The sequence below is a fragment of the Argiope bruennichi genome, chromosome 8 (assembly GCF_947563725.1).
Source record: "Argiope bruennichi chromosome 8, qqArgBrue1.1, whole genome shotgun sequence".
Lineage (NCBI taxonomy): Eukaryota > Metazoa > Arthropoda > Arachnida > Araneae > Araneidae > Argiope > Argiope bruennichi.
Genome location: NC_079158.1, coordinates 23,712,420 through 23,739,727, shown reverse-complemented (window position 1 = coordinate 23,739,727; position 27,308 = coordinate 23,712,420). Strand labels below are relative to the sequence as shown.

The 27,308-nt window shown below is 28.7% G+C and overlaps 1 protein-coding gene across 3 annotated transcripts in view; it reads right to left on the bottom strand.

Annotated features, from left to right (window-relative positions):
• Nucleotides 1-27,308, bottom strand: part of LOC129981701 (dual 3',5'-cyclic-AMP and -GMP phosphodiesterase 11-like) — a 387,186-nt gene that overhangs the window by 143,259 nt on the left and 216,619 nt on the right. The gene's annotated exons all lie outside the window — the stretch shown is intronic.

The following is a 27,308-nucleotide window of genomic DNA, read 5'->3' as shown; positions in this document are numbered from 1 at the left end:
AGAATTAGAAGAATCAAAAATTCGTGTTCTGTTAGCGCAAAATGCTCAATAAAGTGACTAATTTTACGATATTTTCCCAATATTGTATAACACTTAGAAAATAAAACAACGTCATAATATCTATATTTTATGTTAATATGGTGAGCACGATTTCGCTTGAATCTGAATACATATGTCAGAATTTGGATTAAAATGAAAATTTCTTCTTCAAACTGGAAAAGTTTCCTACTCGGAATCTACACAGTCATGTAGGGTCAAAAGCTTTTAATATTTTTATGAAAAATCAAATATTAAATTATAGTGGGGTAATATTTATTATCTGTTTTTAATATTCTTTCACATTCGATCTAGAATTCGACATTTAGAAAAATTCTGAAATCTCTACATGTTTCACAGTTTGAGATACTCCAATTGTGAAATATTTCTATTAAACAAACTAAAGAAGACAAAGAAGAATACGCACAGTGAAAAATAATTCAGTAAAAATGAGTTTACGAATAAGTTTTAAAGTCACGTAAAACATTTTTTTAAGCACCTTTAGATCATTGACATGTAATTAATGCAACTGAATTACATGTCAACTACAGAGTCATTCAAGACTCTTATGAGAATGGAACCTTACACAATATTACAGTCTTAAAATATCTACCTTAAAATATTGTTATAACGTTTAATTTTCGAAAAAAAAATGGGAACGTATTTTATAATAAAGAAACCAAAATCAATGTTTCATCGTCTTTAAACAAAAAAATTCCGAAAAATAAATTATCTACTCTCAATAGAGAATTTAGTAAAACAGCACAGCATGTCATATATAATGAAAGTTCACTAAATGAAAATAAATTTTCAAATCTTAGAAAATATAAACATTTTTTATTATCATTCTAGCTATCTTAGCAACATAATTCTCTTCATAAAAATTTGTCAAGATCAAAAAACGCTAAAAATATTTCATGTGCTTTAAAAGCCCTTGTCCTAAAAAATATTAGAAATTTTTTACATATATAAAGAATTACAAATGAGTTTTATAATTTTCTAACGATACAACATAAAAAAAAAAATTGAATTTTAGCTCTGAAACAGATTTTTTTTTTTCGTTTTATAAAAAAGGATCAACTTTTATTTTTTACATGTATTTCTAAGATCACTCCTACAAGGTGGTCTTTGTAAAATTTTATGAATTTTGCCATCTTTCATGAATAAAATATGAATTTCAGATTGTGTGCAGCTAAATAAATTCGTAACAGTAAATGTTTTATAAATGAACCAATCAGTTTTCTCTTCTAAAATCTCTAGATTATTAATATTTGCCCGCTTCACCATTTCTATTTACTTTCGCAGCAGAACCGTCTCTAAATTTCTTTGCTCTTCCACGAATGTGAAAGAACAAAAAAAAAATATACTGAAATGAAATTCAATCTTGAAATTTTGTCGAAATTTCTTTATGCTGTTTTCTTCTAGTTAATATATATATATATATGTGTGTGTGTGTGTGTGTGTGTGTGTGTTACCGTTAAAGTATGAAATCCGTTATTTTATAGAATACCTAGTCATTCCCTGAAATAACTGATCGTGTCCGTTAAAGTGTAATTATATACTTTAACGATAACTGCATTATATACTTTAACGATAACATATATATATATATATATATATATATATATATATATATATATATATATATATATATATATATATATATATATATATATATATATATATATATATATATATATATATATATAATTTTGGAATTACGTATGTCTGTCTCTCTGTGAATCGATTTGAAAATCTGAAAACAAAAAGAGATAACAGAAAGGCATTTTATGAATCACTTTGAAATTAAAATTATAGATATATGTCAATAGTTGAGGGAAATTCGTCGACGGATTGTAAGTCTGTTCCTTGATAGTTCCCCCATTTTGAGTGTAAACTTAATAACTCAAAAACATATTAATCTAAACGGATTAAATTTAGAATATAGCTTTATCGCCGGAATTTTATATCAATGAATCAAACCTATCTACGAATTAACTCTCAAATAAATTTTAATATGCGATTTGGTTTTAATTTATTTTAATAATTAATTTTTACACAAAAATTGTAAATCCATTTTAAATGTTGGGCCAAATTGGTCAAATGGATGAGGTACACACTTTCATTGCCCTTTTTTAAACGGTAAAACTATACACAAAGCACGCCATATTGAGGAAATGTACGTGAGAATCGGGTGAACATTTATGTTTGTTTAATTAAATATGGGTTTAAATATGGGTTAATTTTTCTTTATGGTGTTTTAATAGCAGAAGTATTTTCAGAAACTTAAATAGCTGTTCAGACACAAGTTTCTAGAGAAGCATATTGACTTCAGCATTGGTGACAGCATATTCCCTACAACAAGCACACATTCATTATTAAATGGTAATTATTGCAATGTTGTCCGAAATAGTTCGCAACAATAATTCTAATCCGATCTTTACTATTACTTTTTTGTATATGAAGTATACAAAGAGAAAGTATCGTAGTCGCCAAAAATTCAAGTTCGAAATTTTGATGCATTAAACGTCTCTGAAACCGAAAAGCATTCTTTGGATTTAAGTTAGCTATCTGAATGCGAACAGAATAACTCAAAAAAGTATGAGTAAGAGTTGTGAAATTTAGTGCTCCGTTTTATAACAAATTTGTAGTCTATCAAAACGATAGGAAATTTGTATGTCCATATGCATTTGAAAAATGGCAAGTCAAATAACAACTTTCATTTCTAGTAACAAATGAAATAAAAGGAAAACTAGCCACCTCTAGCGACCAGTTTTTTCACGTTGATAATTGACTTTACAGGCTGTTAAACCGTTCATATGGAATGGACTTTAGAAAAATATCACCTTGCTATTTAATATATCTGAAAACCCTCAATTTAATTGAATCAATATGCAACACATTATTATAGGTGCTAATTAAAAAGTAGAGATACCTTTCATTTTATGTAGAACGAAATAAAAGCTGAAGTAAAAATCTTATTCAGGAGTTAATGCCCAAAGAAAGAAATTTTCCGAATTCTTAGTTTTAACACTGGCAAAAACACGCGGTTGAATGTTTTGATGGATGAGTTCGAATTTCATCATAACATTCATCAAACATAGTTACAGAGTGTGAATTAGATTTCAAAAATTTATTCGAAATAAAGAAGAAAAATTATATACAGAAATGAAAGTTATAATTAAAAATGTATTGGTCAAATGGTATATATATTATAATGAAAAAATCATTTTTGCGAAATAATAGTTTTGGAAATCATGATTATCGATTTTCGTAAGTAAGTCATAAGTAAGTAAGTTTTTGCACTCGGACTATTAAAGGAAATATCAAAGGAAACTATCAAATCCCTATCCCCAACTATCAAAGGAAAGGAAATTAACCCTAATTTTGCACTATTTTGGAAGGAGCACTATTTGGCATCAAGGAATATGCTTCATGCACATTCCTTGATTTCTTTTATATCTCTTTTCCTTTGATTTGAATGTTTTTGCTGACCCAGCAAGTCCTCTCCAGATTATTTCTAATAATTTTTGCAACTTCATTAATTGACAAAGCTTTAAATTAAGCGCAAATATAGAAACATTCAATGAATTTCTTTGAAACATTCGTATAACGATTTATTAGCATTTGATTGTAAATAATAAGAGCGATTTCTAAGCCACGCACATTACGCATTCTAATAATATATATCTGAATTTTTCTTTTCTAAAAAATACTTGATCGCATTTAAGATATAGTGAATACAATATCGTGAATTAATCGCATTAAAGTTCTGAATTGGATTGTGATTGAAAGTATTTTGTCACATTCATCATATACTAGAGTTTTGCACATGAACTTAATTAAGGACACCATTCAAAGGGATTAAAACTATAAAGATTTGCATCGGAAGTACGAACGTATGATGCACTAAGACACTTAATGAAAGGGAAATAAATAAATATAGGCTAGAGAAATACGAGCACGTGAATTAATAAAGAGCTTAAAGAAATTTTGAAGTTTGATGAGAGAACTAATTCCTTTATAAACCATGTGATTTCTTCTGTGTTTTATTTTTACTTCCGAAAAATTACTATACACAGCCTTCATTTGAAATTTTAAATCAGTTTCTGAAGAAATGAATAAAAATCTCTGATTATCTTTGCGTGATAAAGCAGACCAAAGGTTCAAAAACGATTCTTTGGATTCCCCTTAAAACGTGTTTCAAATCTTAAAAAGGCGAACCGCAAACAAGCTCTCTGTACTAATTTCCATTTAATAAACAGTATTGAATTTCGGACTCCTTTTCGCACTATTTGCTCTTCCAAGAAATGTCTCTGTCGCTTTTAATATGTCACTGTATGCGGTGGAATATCCATCCTCTCATTAAAAATTGTTATTCGTCGGAACTCTGCTTGGGCCTCGAAACGAGGAAGTGGATCACCGACGCCCATTTCTACAGCCTATCACCATTCGCAATTATCGCTGCTTTCATTCCCAGTTCCGGGTTCTTAAAAGTTCGAAACGGACTGCTAAAGTTAATTAGGAATTCGCGATTCTCACTGATTACAGTGCGGAAGGCAGGGATATTGAAGTCTTTTGATGTTCATTAATTAAGCATCTATTTTTTAACAAGATCCTGTCGAGTGGGACGCCGCACTACTTTCCAATGCAGATAGAGACCATTTTTCATAGCTGCTGGCAGACGAAATAGCTGAATAAATCAATTTTCGAACCAACCATCGGCTAATTGATGGAGGGCCTGTTCTACGGTTTGGCAAACTATGAAAATTCATGATGATAGCGATAAGATTCTCGAAAGTTCTCTCTTGCTTGAAAAAGCTTTTTTTTTTTTTTTTTTTTTTTTTTTTTTTTGTAAAGCTACCTGAGGCAGTGTTACATCTGGATATCTTCAAAATAATTTCTCGAAGTACTATTGCAGAGAGTCAACAAGACAGACATGGAAGGAAGAGCCTTTGTATAATCAATGGAGAAATAAATAAATAAAAGTTAAATGCTCAGAAATTAAAAAAAAGTAATAAAATATTTCAATAGAAACACTTTTTAATGTTCATTTACTTAAAACAAAAGAATGTTCATTTCATAATATTTAATCTATGTAGTAATTATTTTCTTTAATTATTACGTCCATCAGAGTTGCGAATATTTAACGAAATTAAGAAAATAAGTAATTACATATTAATGGCAGATTTTACTTGATATTCGCTCATGAAAATCTATGAATACTATTTGATAACGAATCCCTTATTGATAAGCACTTATTACTTAAGTGTCAATAAATTTATTAATTCGTGCCAAAAGTAAGAAATATGACTATTGTAAAAACAACATATTGATCCATGCACACATTTTTTAAAAAAAATTAGAACTGTAAATAACTTTATTAGCGTGGAGATTATAGAAAAAAAATAACAGCGAATTTCACAAAAGTAAGGCAATTGGAAAGAAAAAGAAAAACAGGAGAAATAAAAGTAAAGAAAATAGACAAGAATTTCGTATATAAAGATAAAAGTTTTAATCAAAAGAGCAGATACCCATCTTGATTTTTCCAAGCCTTTAATAATACGAAATAGTATTATAGCATTATATATAAAATTTCTAATTCAGTATTTTCGTTAGAAAAATACTGAAATGTAAATTTCAGGGTGGGAGGTACATCGTGTGGCACTAAGCAACGTTCAGTGGGTCATAAAATGTGATATGTTTAACTGAGAGTTAAATGACCTTTTCCAATCTTAAAGACCTGTGAAATATGTTGAAGAACTTTTTTTTTTAGTATATAATATGGGTTTTAAAATATTCAATATTTTCGGTATCTTCTTTTATGATGTTGTAAGATATATTCAAACTATTGAATTAAAATATTCGTTTAGATAATGACCATGCTGCGTATTTAATCTATATGGTTATTTGTTGCATTCAACCATATCAATCTGATATTAATCAGTGCTATCTGCGGATATATAAATCAGAAAACTGATCAGTACAAGATCAGTAAGAATCAGTATAAGTATCACTTATGTTTCACAGATTATATCATTTCATTCTGTTTTAGAGTCATGTGCATAACGATTGGTTTATTAATGTTGCTCTCCTTCTTTAATTTTCTATGGTAGTAAACATCATGTTAAATACACACGCGGCAATTTTATATTTAAAGTTCAGTTCTAAAACAGAGCTTTAGAATTGATTCATTAATGGTTTACTACTTTTTTCTGGCAAAAAACTTTATAAAAACATAACGAACACAAAATAAATAAATGATCGTGAGAAAAGATGAAATATCACGACAGCCATTCCTTTAGAGTACTGATACTGCAATTTTTTTTTTTTTTTTTTTTTGAAATTCGAATTGCGTTCCAAATCATTACTTAATTTTTGGCTTTCTGAATATATTATAACAAGTTTTAAACATAATGAATATTTATTTATAGTAATTACAGCAACTATCTTAGAAACATATCCATTAATAAAAGTTAGAATTGTCACAATAAGCTATTTTGTATATATAATTATAGAGTAAGGCTATAAAGAAAGGGAAATATGCCAGTCGTTATACTTATAGAAATAGCTTTCAAGTATAACAAGTAAGGCCGGTATAACAGGTAAATTAAACCAGTTTAATTTTGGAATAAATAGTAGATTGCATATTTTTTTTGTTGAACTGTTAAAGAATTTGTTAACTTTCTTTGATATACTATTTGCTTTATTATTTTTTTGCCATTACCACTATTGATAAAAAACGTTTTGATAAAATTCATTTTAATTTGATGTGACTGTTGTATATTTTATTATTCATTTAAAATTTAAATTCATGCTTAATCATTTTATTATAATTATGCTTTTATTATTGCGAAATGCTGCCTAATATTTTCAATTAAGTATTTATTTGTTGTATATGAGTTAAAAAGAATTATATTTCTTTTATTGAGACTATGACTAACCTAATTATCATAAAATGAGTTTTGCATTATATTTTATTTAATAGAATGTATTTATTCGTAAAGGTATTAAATAGCGGCTTTATAAATAATTGATTAAATTACATACTGAGATGAAGGGTAAACTATTCTTGATGAGAAAGTCGTTCCTGTCATGTTAATGACATTCCACTTTCTTGTGAACGAGTAAATCATTCAGTTATCCCCTTTTGAACTTGAAAAAAATCAATGACTTGATAATCAATTAAATTTCTAATATTATCGCTCATCAACAAGCTCCAATGATACCCAACTGATGTGGAAGGAAAACAAAACAAGGAAGGAAAGTAAATTAAGCATAACGAAAAAGATCAATAGTTCAAAAGCGTAGGCAATGTATTTTTGTAGCACAGTTTTAAAAAAACATGAGATAATTTCGAATTAATTTTATTCCATGTTCAAATACGTCCATTCCCACATGGTCAAGAAGGCTCGGTAGCATTTTCGATACCGTCCCCCTATTTTGGATTGGCGGTCACACATCATAATATTTTTTTTTTTTTTTCGAAATGAGAAAATCACTAATTCAATATCTGGATTGAATAAAATTCCATTGCATATGAAATGCCCGATGCTTTCTGAATCCAGTAATATACGGTAATTGTAGAGAATATTGTAAATTAATTGAGCAGGTGAGTTTGAATAAATAACGTTTCCGATGAAACTAAATAACGATTCGTCCGTGTTCGGAGGCTATTTGGAATGCATCTTATAATGTTTTTAATGAAATTAAATAGTCCATTAGCATATTTTTAAATAATAAATCAAGCCGGTACCGTTACCTGTACTAAAGCAAATCTGCATTTTCATTTTCAGAAGCATAACTCGCATGATAATTGATCCCATTTAATTCATAATTTAATTTTTAAAAAAGCTAAGTGCTAATGCAAATCATGGTTTTTATGTTTATTTAAAATTTAAAATAATTTCCATTAATAGCTTTTAAATATTTCAATATTTGTGCAAAGGCTATTATAATGCATCTAGCATGTAACTAAAATATATAAAGATAAATATACAGAACAGAACGCCGTCTCATACCCCCGTATCCGTGACCATTCTGGTCACTGAACGGTTTGGTAGGCATGTTACGGGAATTTTATTTAATTAACAAAATATTTACAGTAGGAAAACGAAACAAAAATAACTATTTACAAAATTTACAATTATATAAAAAATTATATTATGATGAGACCGTTTACATAATTTTTCAACTTAGAATTATAATTTGTAGTAATTAACTTAGAAATATAATGCATATTGAGAGATAAAATTTGTAAAAATATACATATAATCTGTGTTCACATTTTTTATGTTATAGTAGATCAAGATGCAGTTTAAAAAAAATCAGATGGAAAATGATTTGAGAAATGGAAATGTAGACAATCTCTGTTTGATTGAAATGTGTGACAGGAGACTGCTGTGCTTGTTTTTCCCCTTAGTCTTTTTTGGTATGAGACTTGATGTTGAGTGCTATGGAGGCGAGAATAGGTCTCTATTTCCACTTATAAATTTAATTATACTGTGTATTTTTTGCCTGGAAAGGAAGTTGCCGGCGACTCTTTTCAGCCATTCCTGTTCATGGCTTGGTGATGGTTTTTTCATATGCCAGGAGATTGTAAGGATGCATTCCGTAGCATAATGAAGTGCGGTGCCTATCCCACCACAACTGCACTGGTCACTCTCAGACAGGTTGAACCTTTTGAGGTAGGCAGGAAAAGGGCCATGTTCTGAGAAGAAAATAATTTCCTCTCTGTTCCAGTTAGTGGGATTAAGGTTGACTGAAGGTAGGATATTAAAAATTTTTCTGCCTGTGACACCATTGCTCCAATATCCTTGCCATTCCTCAAGCATGTCTTTTCGGAGGAGGGCTTTTATATGTGGTTTTGGTATCTTTGTTTGCATATAAAATTGCCCATTTTGCGTTGCGTCCTTTGCCAGTTGATCTGCTTTTTCGTTGCCTATATTGCCCGCATGTGCTTTAACCCATGAAATTTTTATTGTTGGTTTTGAAAGCAGGACACCAAAAATTTCTCTTGCTTTTTGGTTTGTGCTCTTTGGATTTGAAGATGCCATGATACTAGCTCTATTGTCAACATGTATTCTAAAAGTATTATTGTTTGAAAACTGGGATGTATATTTTACTGCTTCATGAAGTGCAGTGAGTTCAGCTTGGAAAACGGTATTGTTCTCATTCAATTTTGCAGACCAGTGGTAGGACCAGGTATCATTGAACAGAACACAAAACGCAGCTCCAACTCCATGTTCTGTTTTTGAGCCATCTGTGAAGATATTGATATAATTTATTTGAGATAAATTTATTCCTTCATCTTCCAATGAAATTTGGTTGGGATTGAGATGCTGTGAAGGGTGAGTAGACCAACCAGATGCTTTCTTCTCTAGATCTTCTGGTTGTATCTCTGTTATATTATGAGGAAGAGGGATTCTTAGGCGATATATTGTCGTTAGTCTGGCTTCAAACTGTAATTGCAGGTGCAGGGGTGGAATGCCGAGAATGGTTTGTAGCGCTGATGTTGGAGTTGTACGGTAAGCACCTGAAATATAGAGAAGAAATGGTCTCTGAATGGTGGAGAGCTTCCTCTTCATTCTATATGTTGGGTTTAGACACCACGCTGATGAACCATGGGCGAGCGTTCTCTCAACTACTGTCTTGTAAAGAACTCTTTTGTGTTTCTGAGAGATTCCCCATGTGCTTCCAGCGATTCTTTTGAGGTTTTGGTGCATTTTAATGGCCTTTTCTCCTTGTTTTTCTATGTGTTAGATAAATATACAGGAAGATGAGCTAAAATATTCAAATATAAATATACAGAGTAGAAATATTCCTACTGCTTCCTCATAACTTATAGATCATTAAGAGTACCCTCTTATATTATGATAATAATTGCAATTATAACCTTCAACATATACAAATGTTCATATATAATGCAGGAATGCTCTCATGAAAATAACATGAATGTACAAATATTGTGAAATACGAGTTATAATTAAATAGAAACGTGCCAATAAATTGCTAATTATTACTTAAGACAGTAATTTTTATTTATAATTGAAAGAGAACAAAAATAGAGTGACAAGTCGCCTTGAGCTGTTTTTGTTTTAGAACTGACAATATTTCAAGCATTAAGTTATTCAACAGTATATCTCATTAGAAAGCCTCAAGAAATCTATAAATTACCACAAGCCATAAATATCTATGCAAATAAAAGGTGGATCCATAATATTTATAGCAGGTAAGTTTTTGCTAAAGAAATTTGATTAGTGTGTAGTAAATAAATAAGAGTTCGTGTTTAACTTACTCTGTACATTCTTCAAATGTCCACACTTTTTCTTCATTTAAGCACATCATTTTCTTTTCATTAAGCAATATTGTTTTCAACAAACAATAAATCTAGCAAAAACTCAATGGCTTGCTAATGATGAAAAAATGTTCTATATCCAAAACTTCGTCCTTATTATTATGTCACCAATTCTATGTACATATAAGACCTATAAATATTTGTGAGCTGCATATTCATAAATTAAACGTGAACAACGAATCGCAGATATGGCGAGAATCTTTTATTCGTGACAAACTTTTTTTATTGGTTTTCCAATAAACACAAAAGGAATCGGAGTTAAAGTGTGAGCTATTCATGCAGTTTGCTGCCACTTACAAAACTTACAACGGATTTGCAAAAACAAATCTGCAAATCAAAGTATTGGCTGTTCTCCGTTTTCGATTGAATTATTGAATGATCCGAAAAAAAATCTATGAATATATTGAAATATCAAATTAAAATTTTTACTCTGAGAGTCAAAAGACAAGTGTTAAAAAAATCAAGATAAAAAGAAGGAAATAAGTAAAAATTGAGAATTAAAGATGCTCAATGTAAAAAAAAAAAAAAAGAATTTACTGATTTTCAATCAGAGGGAAAAAAATCAAAGTAAAAAAATATCCCAGGAATACGAAAAAGGTTATTAAATATAAAAATATCAGTACTACTAATTTTTATGTCTTTTTTATTAACAATAACTTTTTGCACTATCAGCTTTATACAATTAAATTACAAATGTTATTAAGCTTGGTTACGTCATTAATCTAAAATGTAATCTATTTTAAATTTCATTTTTTTATAGTTTCCTAAAATTGACAAATATGAGTTTTAATGTAAATTAAAATTTATTCGAAAATTAATTTAATTTTTTTTCCGAATCTCGTTTTTGAGAGGAAGGATATTTGAAGTTAAATGTCATGAGCAAATATAATGTTGTGAAATTTAACAATAAATAAAGAAAATTAAGAAGTTCCGAATATCTAGACTAAAAACTTGTAACATAATAATATTTAAACTTTGATTCATCTATCATTTATTTTTTAAACTTGTACTCAATTAAAAGTGATAACTTATTAATTAGCGATCATTTATTAATATCGCAGCGAGAATGTGCACACAAAAATGTATTTTATATCATCATAACACAGATGACTATAAATCCAATAATTAAAACAATGGAAAATATTGTTATAACATATATTTAAAACTTTATTTAATAATATATTTAAGTAGAACAAATTACACAGAGATGAAATTGATTTTAAATGAAGAGCTTGTTTTCTATTTAAAAAATGGTTTTAAAAAGTTTTTTTAAGTATTTTTTAAATTTGTTGATTAATTTTTTTAAATCTGTTGAAAATTTTGGGAAAACTTTTCTTAGTGAGTTCCTTTAATAACAACTTATAAATAACTAGCAGTACCCGCACAGCGTTACCCATGGCATAACATCTAAGAGAAAAAATTAGCTTTAGACTTAAGTCTAGCCTCTACCCGATATGACATGGGAATATCATGCGGGATCAAAAAGATACCTAGTAATCATCAAAAATAACTACAAAACAATTTTTATAGCACATATTCAGAAATATTTAGGGCTAAGCTTTGGTATATAGTCATTTGGCGCCTTGCGATGTTGGCAATTTTTCGGTTGCGCTTTGTTTCGCCGATATTTTTTTTTTTTTTTTTTGTTACTATATGCTACTGTATTTTGATCTTTCCTGTTCATTTCCCATGATTTTTTTTTCTGCTGTACATACTTCTTCTGCTTACTTTCATTATTTTCGATTAAATTTTTTGCATGCATTTCATTTTACTGATTTTATTGACTTTTTTCTGTATTTCCGTTAATTTGCTACAAAGTTCCTCGGAACCTTAAGATTGGAAACGCTATTACTGCCGTCGGCGCCACATCAGCCATTTCGCCAAAATTTAGTGATAAACTATTTTTTGGGTGAAAATGACGGTATATCAATTCTACTCCATATTTAGACTGTTAAAATTTTTTTTAATTTTCCCTTGTAAAAAACACTTGCCTTTTGATTCATCTTTCCACTTTAAAGCTGGGCTAAGCTTTGATATACAGTCATTTTGCGCCTTGCGAGGTTGGCAATTTTTCGGTGGCGCTTTTGCTGCTGTTCTCGCCAAATACGGCCATTTCACTAAAATTTAGCGATAAAGTATTTTTTTGGCGAAAATCACTATATATCAAAGCTGTTCCTAAAGCTGAACAATATGGGTACATTATAGACATTTTTCCTATTGAAACCGAGGCATCATTTCTGTAATCCACGCATCGATCGAAATTCAGAGAGGAGTACTCCTTTTCGGACCAAATATCAGGAACGTTTGTTCTTTCACTTCTTCCCCTGTGTCTCAAATTTAAATGTCTTTCTCTGTCAGCAAACAGGCGAGATTCATTCTATCTCTGTAATTCAATTGCAGTACAATTTAAAGAGAGACAGTTACTTCGCTCAGCAGAACACTCTTCTTTGAAAAAAGTGTGGACATTCTTTCTCTGATATTCCCTAACCTAATGTTTCTTTACTCTACATTTTCATTATCGCTCAACTAACGAAGCGTTTTGGCATTTAATGTGCTGCGGCCAAGGTTGAATTTCCTGCTTTTAGGAATAATGAGATTTGAATCGCTGTTTAAAATCAGGCGTAAACATAGAGATGTATCGCACAGCTCTTGCTATTTGCACATGCGAAGTTTGAGATTTCCGCTCACGCGCGGATAAGTGCAAAGCACAGATACTGCTGCTTTACGCATGCGCGAATCGTAGTAGGAAAATAATTAAAATCGCAATTATAAGACTCCTTTTTTATTTTAATATGATTTCAATATACTAAAACCTTCCCCAATAAACGTTCTATAAAATGGTACAAACATCTCCAAAATTAGTTAAGTATTTCTCGAGTTTTTAGGGTTTCAGCATACAGACGCTTTCAAGAGACTTCATTTTATACTATGTATAGATATTTCATGCTGGATTAATTGCTAATATTAAGTGTAAAGCAGCAATTATAGCCTTTCTAAATGAGTTATTCCTTATTCAAAATAAAAATTGTTTTAACTGCATATATGCCAAGTCTTATCAGTCTAATTCTTTAATTATTTTATTAATAAGTCAATTCAATATTAACTAAATGATTATATTTGTATGTATTTTTTGTAGAAAACAAAGACTCAACGTTTATGGATATTTTAATGTGTTTGGAGTTTTAAGAAAAGTTCAGTCAATCTGAGCTACCCGAAAAATATGTGTTTTATAAATGTAAGTTTAAGTGAAATTATGAATGATTATAGACAATGAGCTTTTACTAAAAGAAAAGATCGCATTTCTTATCGAAAAACTAGTAATCTGACAGAATTATTTATTACTCCTTGTTTTTCTCTGTCACCTACCCACAGTCACTTTCATTCCTGTCATTTGTAATCTATGCTTGATATCATGAGCAAAAAAGAATTAGAAAAATAAAAAAAAGAATTGTTCCGTTTTTTTTCCCAGATAGCTTGCATTTACAACCAAACTTTTCTCTTCTTTTTAAACTCAATGTTTGACAATTTTTCGTTCCGCATGTGGGAACTAAATGTCTCTGTCAATGGTGCTTATCATTCCATTAATGTCTATAGATAAATTCACACTTCAGCCGGCCATAAATATAGATAGCTAGCCTTTTTTTTGTATCTCTTAGCTTTTCTTAAAGAAATTTAAACGACAGCAATTTAACATGTCGAATTTTTTTTTCCTAGAAAGTTGGAAGAGTTTTACAAAGATTTAAAGTATAATAATTCATTTGAAAATTTAAAATATTAGCTGAAGTGGAATCATCGCATTTCTTAAAGGAATTATAGACTAGGACAAAATTATAAAGTATTTTCATCAACAGAGGTGGTGAAAATCAATGGAACAACCAAATATTTCCGCTAAACTGTAGTGAAGATCATTGTGAAATGGCAAGCATGTTTTCTATTGAAACTAGAGACGATAAAAAATGTTTATCAGCTTTATGCTAGATAAGAGCATTATCAAATGGTTCATATTTCATTTTTGTAAAATATGATTCATAACTGAATTTAGGGAAAATTTTGTACTTTGCACAGTGATTTTCAACGCGTTAGTTATCAATTTACCAATCAGAAGCCATTCAATGGAAAATGTAATGAAAAATCGAAACTTTTACAGATATTATGTTTCTGTCTACAACGAACAAACTGTTGACATTCTGAAATTGGAAGATGTCTTCTTTAACCTCTTTGTTTCACCAGAGCAGAGAAAGTTATAAATTATTATGTATAGGCCACCTTCAGCGACTAGTTGATACATCGGCGATATTGGTTGTATTTAATTTTTATTAAGTCTCTTAGATAAAATTCTATGACCATGATTCCTTCAACAAGCTATTTTTTAGTATGAAACTTCCAGATATTAAAGTCATGCTATTTTAATAGCCATAAAACTAATTATTGAGTGCATGAATCTTTCTAATGGAAGTCATTCCCATGACTTTCATTAGAAAATCATGGGATATTGATGATTATCTGAAATATCAATCTTGTAACTTTAGCAGTACTGTAAATACCCTTTCTTTAAAATTTCGTTTTGTGAATTACTCATATAAATATTAAATATAATCCTACTTTCTTAGGTGTCAGAAATAAAAAAAATCAAGTGGATACATATTCGATGAAAGTATGAAAATGATTTTTATTTCAGAGAAAGAATTATAATCTATTTTTGAAATTAAGAAAAAAAAAAACATACATTTAAAAAATAGTTGAAATTTAAGAAGTAGTTGCACAGCTATTAATTAGTATGATTACTAAAATAATTTTTGAAATTTGGGAATCATAATATGAATTAATTTTGTGCAATGATATTTTTGTTATTTATTATGATAATGATTGGAACAATTTTGGAATTTATAAATGATTTGGCTGGTAGGGAGCCAACACCCCACCCCATACACATGCAACACATGCATCTTTTTTGTTAATAGACATAGAAGTAATAATCGGATCGGGGCAAGGAATACATAACCTAAAGACATTTCTGAGATATCCTTTTGAAAATGAATAATTAGGTTTCGTTTTGAAAGTATGTCCTTTTCTGTTTTCCCGTATATATATCCTGAAATTTTTCTCAATATCTAACTTCAGATCAAATTATGTTAGCATTTAAAAAAGTAACTGTTTTCGTATTTTTTAGTACGAATTTATTAAATAAAATAAAAAAAATTAAGAAAAAAACATTTTACAACTTTTTTTTTATATAAAAATTCTCAGGAGTCATTTTAGCTTTAGAGAACATATTATCATACTAAACAATGTTAAAAGTAGATCTGTTCTTAGGAAATTCAAGGAAATCCTTATATATTTAATTAGCACACGTTTTGAAATTTCATTCACAAGAGATAAATTATTCAAGACATTATTTGAATACAGATTTGTAAAATAATTTAAATACTAATCTTATCTAGCTCGTGAAACTGGCACTCGTGTAATCTAGGTGAAATAGACAAAAAGAAAAGAAAAATGTAAACCATTATTATTATTACCATTATAATGCTGCAGACGGAACGTTAGGCAAAATATAAAATTTTGTACAGAAAAAAACGAATGACGCCATCAAGGATACTCTTATCTTAATTAGTCTGCTGGTAGGCTGATGAAGTCGTGCTAGAATTTTGCATTCACCAAATTGATCTAATGTTTCGAAATGTTTTAATGAAATATTTTTGTGGAATTCACATTTGATCTGAATGTAAAGATAGTTGAATTCATTCATTCAGTTAGATTCATTCATGTATGAATTTTTGTGATCAATTTGTTTCCAAATTTTTTTTCTTCATGGAATGTTATAAAAATCCAAATTAATGATAGCATAAATATGCAATGATAAGAAAATTTCAAAATTGCATAACATTCATATTAAAGGGTACTTTTTTAAAAAAATAATAACTACACAATACTCATATTAGTAAATGCGATCAATTAAGTTTTTTTTTTTTTTTTTTTTTTTTTTAATTTTACGGCATGCATTACACTATGGAATTCTCTCATTTTGTATCCTTTTTTTTTTTTTTTCTTTTCAGTCTTAAATAGATTTTCTTATTTTCATTTCTTTCAACCATTGCGCCTCAATACTTAGAAAAATCAGCACTTTAAGGCTAGATATATAGATATAATTTTAAATTTATTTATTTTGTAATATCAGCCATCCAAATAAAATAAAAAAAATTTATGGGAAAATTTAAATGATGGTTTGTGATATTTCTATCTTTATCCATTATCACTGGCAATCGAATAAATATCTAATTCGAGCTATAAGAAAATAATTAAATATCTCTTATTAATACTTTTGATTTTACAGTTTTAATGTGATAATAAAATTATCAAAACTACAATTGGAAGCAAATGTAGGTAGATAATTACAGTTAAATATATTAATTAAACCAAGAGTTTTTCATTGATTATAAAAAAAATTCGCAGACAAATTTCATCCAAAATAATATTGTTATTAGTTGCAAATAAAATAAAATACCAATAGGTGAAAAATCAACGACCTTCCGAGAAGTAAATGTAAAATACCATCACTACGAAAAATGCTGAGAATGCCTGTAAATATTTATATAAATACACCAAACTGAAAATGTTACGAAATAAGAAGAAATATTCTCCAAATACAGAAGCCATATTTCTTCCAATACAAAAGACAATAAATTTTTAGCCTTATCTTGTCGAACAACGAAAAAAGTAAGAAGGAAAAAATATCTCAAAGAAAAAGAAAAGAAAAGGGGAAAAGAACGGGATACAAAAGAAGTCATTTATGTGTCATGAAAATTTACAGGATTCTTTCAGAAGATGTTGCCATGGGAAATGATTTAATTAAGAATCTTAATATAAACGGAGAGGAAAAATAAGATGGATAAATAACTTCTACGTGGTATCATCAAAATACAAAGATTCTGCAATTAATTGAATTGAATAACTGAAAAAAATACTTTTTGTAATCAATGGAAGTCATCTCAAACGCAATTCAAATGAAAACATACTTTTAATTGGACGAAAAGATTAGAGTTCCAAAGATTAATTTTTACTTTCTAATTTACGAAATATACTAAATATCATCGAAAAATTCGAATTCAAAATTTTAATGATTCTCGATTTTTTTAGGTGTCCTTAAGTTAAAAAATACACGTTTTTGAAATTCTTACTATCTATTTGTCTATAAACACTATAATTCAGACACGCTTGCAGCTAGATTGATGAAAGATCAAATTGGTGGATTTCTATCAGATTTTGAACGAATTCCATTCACAAGTAGCTTGTTTATCTGATTGTCGGGAAATGCTTTTAATCTTTCCGCTTGAAATAAATTCAGGAGAGTAGATTCCATTTAAGGCGGTTATGGTTAATACCAGTAAATAATAATAACTTAAAGGTATTTATTTGAACTTTGCATCTCATTAATAATTAAATTAAATTTAATGTTAAAATTTCAATTTAAGAAGCGCGTGACTCAAATTTTAACTGAATTACGCAATTATTCTCATTACTGCGTAGGATTGAAAGTGACAACAAATCCTCGGATGCACTAGCTGCCAATGAATATAAAGAAAATTTTATATGAATCTTGGACACTAAATACAACATGCCTGGTTAAATTACTGTCTAATTTCGGTCGCTGTTTAGTATCAGTTTTAGAATTCATAAGATATTACCAATTAATTGATGTTAAAGAAATAATGTGACTAAAATTTAAATTTTTACATTCATTTGAAAATTCTTATTTAAAAAGAGATATTGAAAAAAGAAGGAGCAGGTTTAAAATGTTCATTGCTAATTTATTATAATAAATGGAGACATATAGGAAAGTTTAAAGTTTTATTTTAGGCATTCAACAAGCGTTCTATGTGTCATGCAAAGAGCATCAAATCGGGAGATTCAATTGTTGTGAAACATGAAGTAACTGATAACTGGTTATTGAACTCATTTCGTAACAATTTGGTTTCACCGATCGTGTAAAATAGTATGTATAGGCGGCGCATAGACATTGGCTTTTATATACAGATAGGGTACGCCTGAATGTAATTAGAATTTTTTCATATAAAATGCGAGGATGATCAATGCCTTTTACATATGTTAGTATCTTCCAAAAATTTCAGACACCAACTACAAATCTGTTTATAACGTGACATCTTTGTTTAATTTACAATGAAGTGCAGGCTGTACTGCAATAATGGATTTACTCTTTACATACTGCAGCACGCAAAACAAATTGTCCACTGTCATTTTTTTTTCTTTAACGCAACAACAACGCCGCTTTATTTGGGATTATCTGAATGAATAAAATAATACTTTCAATTTCCTCTATCTCGTGACATATCACGTCTCTGTCTATTTATCGTTTATTAGAAATAAATATTCTAATTCTGCTCCTCCTTTTTAAATAATCATGTATTTTTTTATTTTTTTTACTAACTCCGATACTTTTTAATGCTATATATTACTAACGAATGGTAAGAACAAGTTAAGGCAAACCAGCAAATGGGTATAGGATAAATTACTAGTTCAGTTTGCGAAAATAAAATCATACAATTCTCTTTTTAAATATTTTTAATGCGTAATAATATCTATGGTAAAATTTATTCTGTGAACCCTCTAAGAGCAGATATTCAAGCAATTTTTTTAATAATATGAAAAGCCCAAAAGGGGTGAATTCTTTTTCTGTTCGGCTTTCTTCCCCCTCCTTTTTTTTTTTCTTTTTTTCTATATCTGCTGATATCAGGATCTCATTACGTAAATGGATGTTCAATAGTTGGCAAAATTATTGGGACTAAGAAGTGGATAAATTCACGAAATAAAATCTGACATCACTCCATGAATTTCGTCGTTTGACCGGAAGTATGATGTGATTTTAACTCGACTAAACAACAAGTACCCAATTGTTGTTTGAAAAATATCCATCCATTTGTAACCCACGCTGCTCTGTTTCTGATTATATGTCACGCTTTAATTGAATATTTTGTTTTTAACAGAGACCATATCAATTTCTTTAATTCCTTTCATTTTAATTTTTCTTCTTGGAGAAAAACCTTATCCTAATATATTTAAGCATCGTTAATTACGATGAGATGTCAAATTGGAATTTTACTTTTAACCTACAAGTTTTTAACATGAATTTTATGGATTTCATAATTGAACTTGTTTTCGAAGCAGCATTTTCTAAGAAAATATCAAGTTTTAGACGTCACCGTCTTTTCTGATATTCCGAAACCCGGGTGACGATTTTCAAGAATCAGTTTATTTTATTTTAACCTTTTTTTAAAATTGAGAATCAGTATTATAACATGAGGAATAGAGAAAATTCAGATATTTTAATAATATTTTATTATAATTTAAACCGTATAAGAATTTAAATTAACAAAGTCCTGATATCTCACAAAACATTAGAATCGATGTGAATACATTTCATTACATTTTTGGAAAATATATTCCATCTTTAAAAGATATTTTTCACACATTAATCTGCATATGTAGACAATTAAACGTAAAAGTTGTATTCTTCTAACAGTAAAACTGTTTATATTATACGAATGAAATAAATTTCGATTAAAAATGCAAGAAATCATCTGTGCGTGTTCTTTCAATTTATTGTCAGCAATTTTTATTTTTGTCCGGGAAAGTAAACATTGTGAATACGAGATTAAATCCAGTCAACAATGATAATTTTCTATTACGGATGCCCTTTTCTAACACATAAAATGGAAGAGAAAGTTATTTTTACTTAGACTTAGGAAGATTGAATTGAAATTTAATGACCTGGAAATGCCTAATCTTTTAGAGATATACTTTCTCTCAGCTGAAGAAAGTGTGCACGGAAGTGTTTTGGCAGATCTTCAGAAATGCCATCCAAGAAAAATAGTATCATTGCGATGCATTCTGAAATGTCATGGGCTAAGGCACTTGACATTTTGAAATTAGAACTCGATTATTGTATTATTCATCGTTTTCTTTCAAACAAAGTTTTGAATAACAAAATTTCAAATGTGATGTATGATGTTATTTAAAGCAATAACTCCAGTTTTAAATTAATATATCTTTGGGCAACAACAATAGAAGAAGAAAAATGCTAATGCAATTCAGAGGACAACTGAAACTTTTGTTCTCGTAGGTTAAAAATTGTCCTGCGCTAGTGATGCGGGAGGCATGTGATGGCTATTTTATTATTAAGCAAATTTTACAAAACTTCAGTGTATTGCTTGTTGCATTCACAAAAGGCATTAAGGCAGTTTACAACATATTCCATAAAAATGAAGATACAAGAAGTCAAATTTAGAGCTACATGCTCAAATTGCAGATGGTTATTGAATGCTTATTAACGGCTGCAATCATGTTTCATATCTGACCGGATGTTATCCGCGTGATCAGAAAAATCATATAAAGAAGTTAATAAGTACGAAAACAAAATTTTAAGCTCTTCTTGCCTGCTTCAGAACTTAAATCCGTTGTATTCCAAATTTTTCCTTTCAATTTTTTTTCTTTCCATAGGATGTTAATTTTATTTTTAAAAAAATTAACTTCTTATTTAACACAATGAACGAATAAATAGAATCTCATAACACAATTAATGATTTAACGTGTTTAATTGAAGTACCCTATACTTGAATTAGACACTTAAATCGAAGGTATGATATAATGATTTCTCAAGATATTTGTAGCTTGTTAACCTGTTGGTCACTGACAAAGAAGAGAGATCAAACGATTATACCGGGACATTATCCACGAAGAAGAAATGTTTGCGTGGAATTTGTCCAAATAATAGTTTTGCAGATTCAGCAGAGAACTGATGACTTATAGATGGTAGCTTTGTTTAAAGGCCATGCGCCAGTTATTTTTTATGTTGCAATGCATGGCAAAGCTTTACTTGATATTCTTTTCTACGAATTTATTCTTTTCTTAATATTTAAACATCGAATTTACCGTTTGCTTTTTCTTAGTAGCAAAGGACATATCGCAGTCTTTATTTTCATAAATTTTATTACCTTAAAACCGTTAACTAATATAAAAATCCCATTTTACATCACTTTCATTTTCAAATAAACATTTGGATCTCTTTTTAATCTTACACTATTGTTTCTATACTCCTCAGCTCATTCATCCTAAACACAAACTCGGTTATTTTACTATGGAGCACTCAACGTTCATGTCCATGACCAAAAAATAAAAATCTGAGCATTCAGAGCGTTTATAGCCTTGCCCAAATATAGAGTTTACATCCTTGACAAAGCCCATAATATTTATGCGATTTGTCCGGAGAGGAGGGGGAGAGAACACTTTATTAAAAAGTATACGAGAATGTTTTAAGGCATCAGTGCCGCTGGACAAATCGCTAACATTGTGATACATCTGTTTCAATGGAATCAATTCACATGGCATAGCAATTAAGAATAAATTAATAACGCACATGTCATTTATAAGTATGTTGCTTACATGCGCGGTGACGGACGTAATGGTCTTTTATCTTCAGCAAAAGATGGGATTTCGAAATTATCGCGCAGCAGATGAAGTTCGACTCATGACAAAATGCATTGATTAAATTAAAATAGTGTGACAAGGGATGAAAAATTAGCATGTTTCTGTAAAAAGGTTTTCAAATCAACAATTTTAAATTTAATCATTATTTTAAAATCTTTTGAAATATGATTAAGAGCGTAGAGGTTTTACGAGTGTATTTTACTGTTTTCTATTCGTAGTATTTCATTAATTTCAGCAAAATGGAACGAACATGCGTAGAATAAACAGATTCTAAACTGTAAAATCATTTTTCCAAAAAAAAAAAAAAAAAAAAAAATTGAATAAACATAGAGAAATGGTTAGCGAAACAATTAGTATTGGAAATTTTGGAAGACAGCCAGGGATACATGCTATAGGGAGCTAGATTTTTTTCCCTCAAACCTAAAAAGAGGAGTATGTTGACAGAATAAATGCATTTTCCCTTTGGCGAATTGCCCATTTCTCATCTTTGCGATCGGTTATTGTCATCTGTCACATTGTGTTGCAAAATGAAAGAAAGAACAAAAAAAAAAAGTCCCCTTGAGGAACATTTGTCCTGCGAAAACAATACACTGTTATTCAAAGAATTCTTTAGCATTAGTTATCTCAAAGCACCACTGCTGTGTTTGATAGAATAAAATGCTAAAAAATGGTGTGTTATCGTCTATTCTAAATTTCAGAGCTCTAATGTAAAATAGAAATCAATATACAGGTAATCAATAAAACCACTGCAAATATAAGGAGATATATGATTCAAGACAAAATGAAAATCAGTGTATAAAAACATATGCTATTATAACCGATATTATTCAGCAATAAAGCCAGAGTTTGAATGTTTTGATGATTGATAAGTCAAACAAATTAACATAAACAAATTGCATTCTATAACCCACAGCTTTATTTTGAGTATGAGCAACTGTGCATAGAAATGAAAGCACATAAACATACTTCGCATAACAAATTACGCGGCAAAATTATAAAAAAGTAACTTCTGAAATATTAAAATAGTAGATGAATTTTATATATAAAAAATACGTCTAATATTAAAGATGAAAGTTTCATTTTTATTTCTTTATTACCATTGCGTTTTAGTCAACTATATAAAAGTCTTTCGTGTTCTTTTTATTGCCCAAATTCAGTCTGAGTCAATTTCTCCAAACTGACCCAATAGTTTCTTTGCAACTGAGCTTTAACTATTGATATTTGAATCCTTTATTAACCCCACGTTGCAAGTCTACGGTTCCTTTTTTCAAGCGGGGTGCCTTTTCTCTTAAAATAATTAAAAATTAACAGTTGCAAACTTTTATATGTCGTAAATAAATAAATTTTAAAAAATCAAAACGTCGTTTTTATTTTTTTTATACTCTAAATACACAAAGCAAAAGTACTAGTGTGATTTTCAAATTATTCGGAACCCGAAATTTCAATAAATATCGACTTTTTCGACTAACCGAGTCTCCGAAACACATTTTTTTAGTTTGTGAACATGATGATTTAAAAACAATTTTGAACTAGACAAAAGAAATCTGATAGATAGTCTTTAGAATATTCCTAGATTTCTAACAAATTTTGAACTAAATTCATTCGGAGAAAGTGTTTCCATCTGAATACCATTGAACATGACAGCAACAAAACGTAAGGAACTAGATAGTAAAATTTCATGCACAATTTTAGTATCCAAAGTAAAGATCCGCATCACATTTTGAATTATATCTTTTAAAAAATGTTCCCACCTATCGATTTGTTCATTTGCAAAAGTGCAACAACTGAGATAGTTGGAATTTGGTATTGACGATTTTATTAATGAAACTGTAACATTCTGATGAATTTCAGTTTTAATCGATGCTTTAAAAAAGCGTCTAAAATACACAGCACTAAATTTGCTTCACTATAGGACCATCATTCATGAGCAGGACTTTAAAAATAAAATTCTAGACACTCGCGACCTTCAACGTCTTAACAAAAATTCTTACGGGAAATGTCTTAATTTATGCAAATTTTATGCAAACATTTTTGTTTAGGAGCTGCAAGAACATTTAGAGGTGACCATTCCTGTCATTTATGTAAAAGGGTAAATAAGCAATGTTTTATAATTTTTTAAAAAGCGAGGACTATGAATGTGAAAATTGTTTAATAGTCTTCTAAGTAATTCACATGAACGTTTAAGGAAGATTCTAGGGTAGACATTTCTCAGGCTAAAATGAACGATTTTAAGTTGTGCCCAACATTTCCACTCTTAGCATTTACAACATTTACCATTTTTTTAATTCTACACTTTCGAGAATACAAAAAAAGAGTTTAAGAAATCTCATTCTTTTTTACGGTTCATTTTTTTAGAATTGCATGGTTCATGAATAAATTTACGATTTAAAATTAAAAGAAAAAAAGATTCATCATTACTATTATTTAAAAATTTAAAATGGATTGCTATATATAAATCTATGCAACCGTTCCATTTATTTCGGTATATGGATTTAATTCGTGATGACATGGCATTATTAAAAATAAATTTTATTGCGTAAGTAATAAAAATGCAGCGGAATGTGCAAAGTAAAGGAAGTGAATGCAGATGTAAAGTGGCGTGATATTTCGGGAAAACTCTACTGAAATGACCTTCGAGCCTATTATTACGATAATTTATAGGAAATCATTATTCATTCGATTTGTTTTGTTTTGTTTTCTATTGTCTGTACTTGGTGACGAGTATTATATTTAAACTAGATAAAACAATAAATATTTACGAATCCTCGATTTGCTTTGTCTTCCCTCTGGTAGAGCTGTCAAGTTATTTGATACACGATCATTAAAAGCTTTTTTTGATTAAATTAATCATAAGATTTTCTTAAAGAAATTTTGAGGAAGTTTAAATTCAAAAACTATAATTAATATTTTCATTTTTTTATAAATATATATTTTAGATAACCATTTAAAAAAATGATTTTACATTATTGAAATAGACAGTGATAAACGACATTTATTTTTATATTTATTTCTGCTTAAAAATTTGCGAAATTGTCAAAAAGAATAATATGCTGACAAAAAAAACCCAATTTTATATAATCATAAAAATGTTTGAAATTGAGAAAAATCATCTTTTTAATTTTAAATCTTAATGCTTTTACATTCCAAGAATTGCTATTTAAAAATTATTTACTCGACAGTTGAAGAAATGTTTTAAACAAATTATATCTTAAAATATTATAAACATTCAAATGTAATCTTTTTTTTTACTTGTTGAAAATTTTAATTAAAACTAAAGATGCTGGATTCACTATTCTAATTGAAAATATATTAAACTGATAATACCATGTGTATTCCAAATAAAGTTTCATCTAAGATAATGATAATTTCTGAAATATTTGAGCTGTTTAAATCATTTTAATGATAAAAAAATTTCTAAAAGTACGATTTTAAAAAAATGAGAGGAATTTCTTGTACATTTAAAAATAATATTAGCAAAATTGTAATAATAGTTAGCATTCTTTATTAATTTTATGAAAAATATCTAAGAAATAAAACTGATTATTTAAAACACTGATAAAAGTACTAAAATATCAAATCTAGTAAATACGATTAATAATTAGAAATATCAATAAATGCATGTATTGTTAGAATGTGTTGATAAAAGAATAAATGTAGAATAAATGCGTTGACATTTTTAAATGTTAATTATCTTAAGAATTCCAAAATGTAATATCTAGAAAATTCATCATATTTAATGAAATCAAAACTTAAAATTGGTTATTAAAATATTAACTTTTGAACTAAGTGAATTTTCAAAATATTCAGATTGTATTTTTATTTCCTGATTCTCACTTAGTAAATACGATGCGGATCACTTGCGTCATACCGTATCTTTTAATTATACGGATGTCGGGAAATGTCAAATCTGATGTTATTAGGAGAAACAGGCGAAAGCGTTAATTAGGCAAACACGGAAAACTGCGTACTTCAGGCTATTAATGAAGATTAAATAAATTTATGCCAATTATTTCTTTGCGGAAACGAATGATTTGTGAAACTAAAAAGAATTACGCAATTAAAAGTCATTTGATGATGCTATAAAAATTTTCCAAAAAAAAAAAATCTAAATTTTTGCCTCTTAAATTTATTTGTGAGAAAATCATTCATTGTTTTTCGAGACAATCTGTATAATCTTTATATTACATTTAAGAAGACATACATTATTGAAATAATATTTTTGAGTTCATTAGAATACATTTAGAGTTTCATTAAAATTCCATGTACGTAGATAAAGGAATTTGTACGCAACCATTAAAAACGAAGTGTTACAAGAAAGAAATATGCAATAATCACTTTCAATAAATAGCATACAATGAAAACCTTTATGAAAAAAGGTTACATGTACAGTTAAATATAATTTGATTAAACATTTGTTGTAATGTAATTGATTGTGGAGAATGTTTTCGAAATGATAAAGATAAATGACGTAATTATAGGAAAAGTGGATATTTGATAAACTTAATAACTTTAGCTGAAATCAGGATAATTTTTGTTAAATAAAAATCATTATATCTACATGAATTAAATATATCTTATAATGCATCAGCAATTTTTTTTATCGCAAGGAAATACTATATGCAAATATTTAAGATTAGCACCAAGAATTTTTTTCAAAATAGAATTATTTCGAATCATTCTTACAAATGATTTTGTTCAGTTAAACCTGAGGCAAAACTGCTTAGAAGCCCGGGAAGTTTTAAATAACTCAAAGCCACTGAGCCAAGGTCATTTTTTAAAATTTGATAATGAATTAACTAAATGAAGACGATTTTGAAATAAAGTAACTTGTAGATTATTTATTGCTAGGGAGCATTTTACATTATGTTTATATATCTTTTTTCCTTTATATTTGAAATATTTTTGGCAGTGTTTTCCGTTGCGTTAGAAAATTTGCTTTATTAATATGGAGAAAATTAGCAATCCGCTTTTTAAAATAAGTTTCAATAAATATTCTCATTTTAAAGAGAGAACAAAAAACATTTCAGACGATAAAAAGATTTTATTTATAATAGTATTTTATGTAAAAATTATTATTATTAGATATGAAAATACTTTAACTCTGAGCAACCTTGGGTATGTCAGCTAATAATTGTACAAAGGCAGAATTTCTCTCACCCTTTGAACAAATAAAAAATTTGGGGTATAGAATATTTCAATTAAACGAGAACTTCCAAATCTAAAGATCGTGAAGTTGAATGTTGGAATGAATTCAGATGTTCTAGATTTTTATTCAAGTCTCGCCAGAAATAAGAAAAAGAAAATCTCAATGAGCGTAATGCTTACCGAGTTTAAATTCAGTGAGCGCTATATCCTTTTAAGCTGGGTTGAATTTTGTTGTGCACAAAATACGCAGGTAAGACGACTTTTCAAT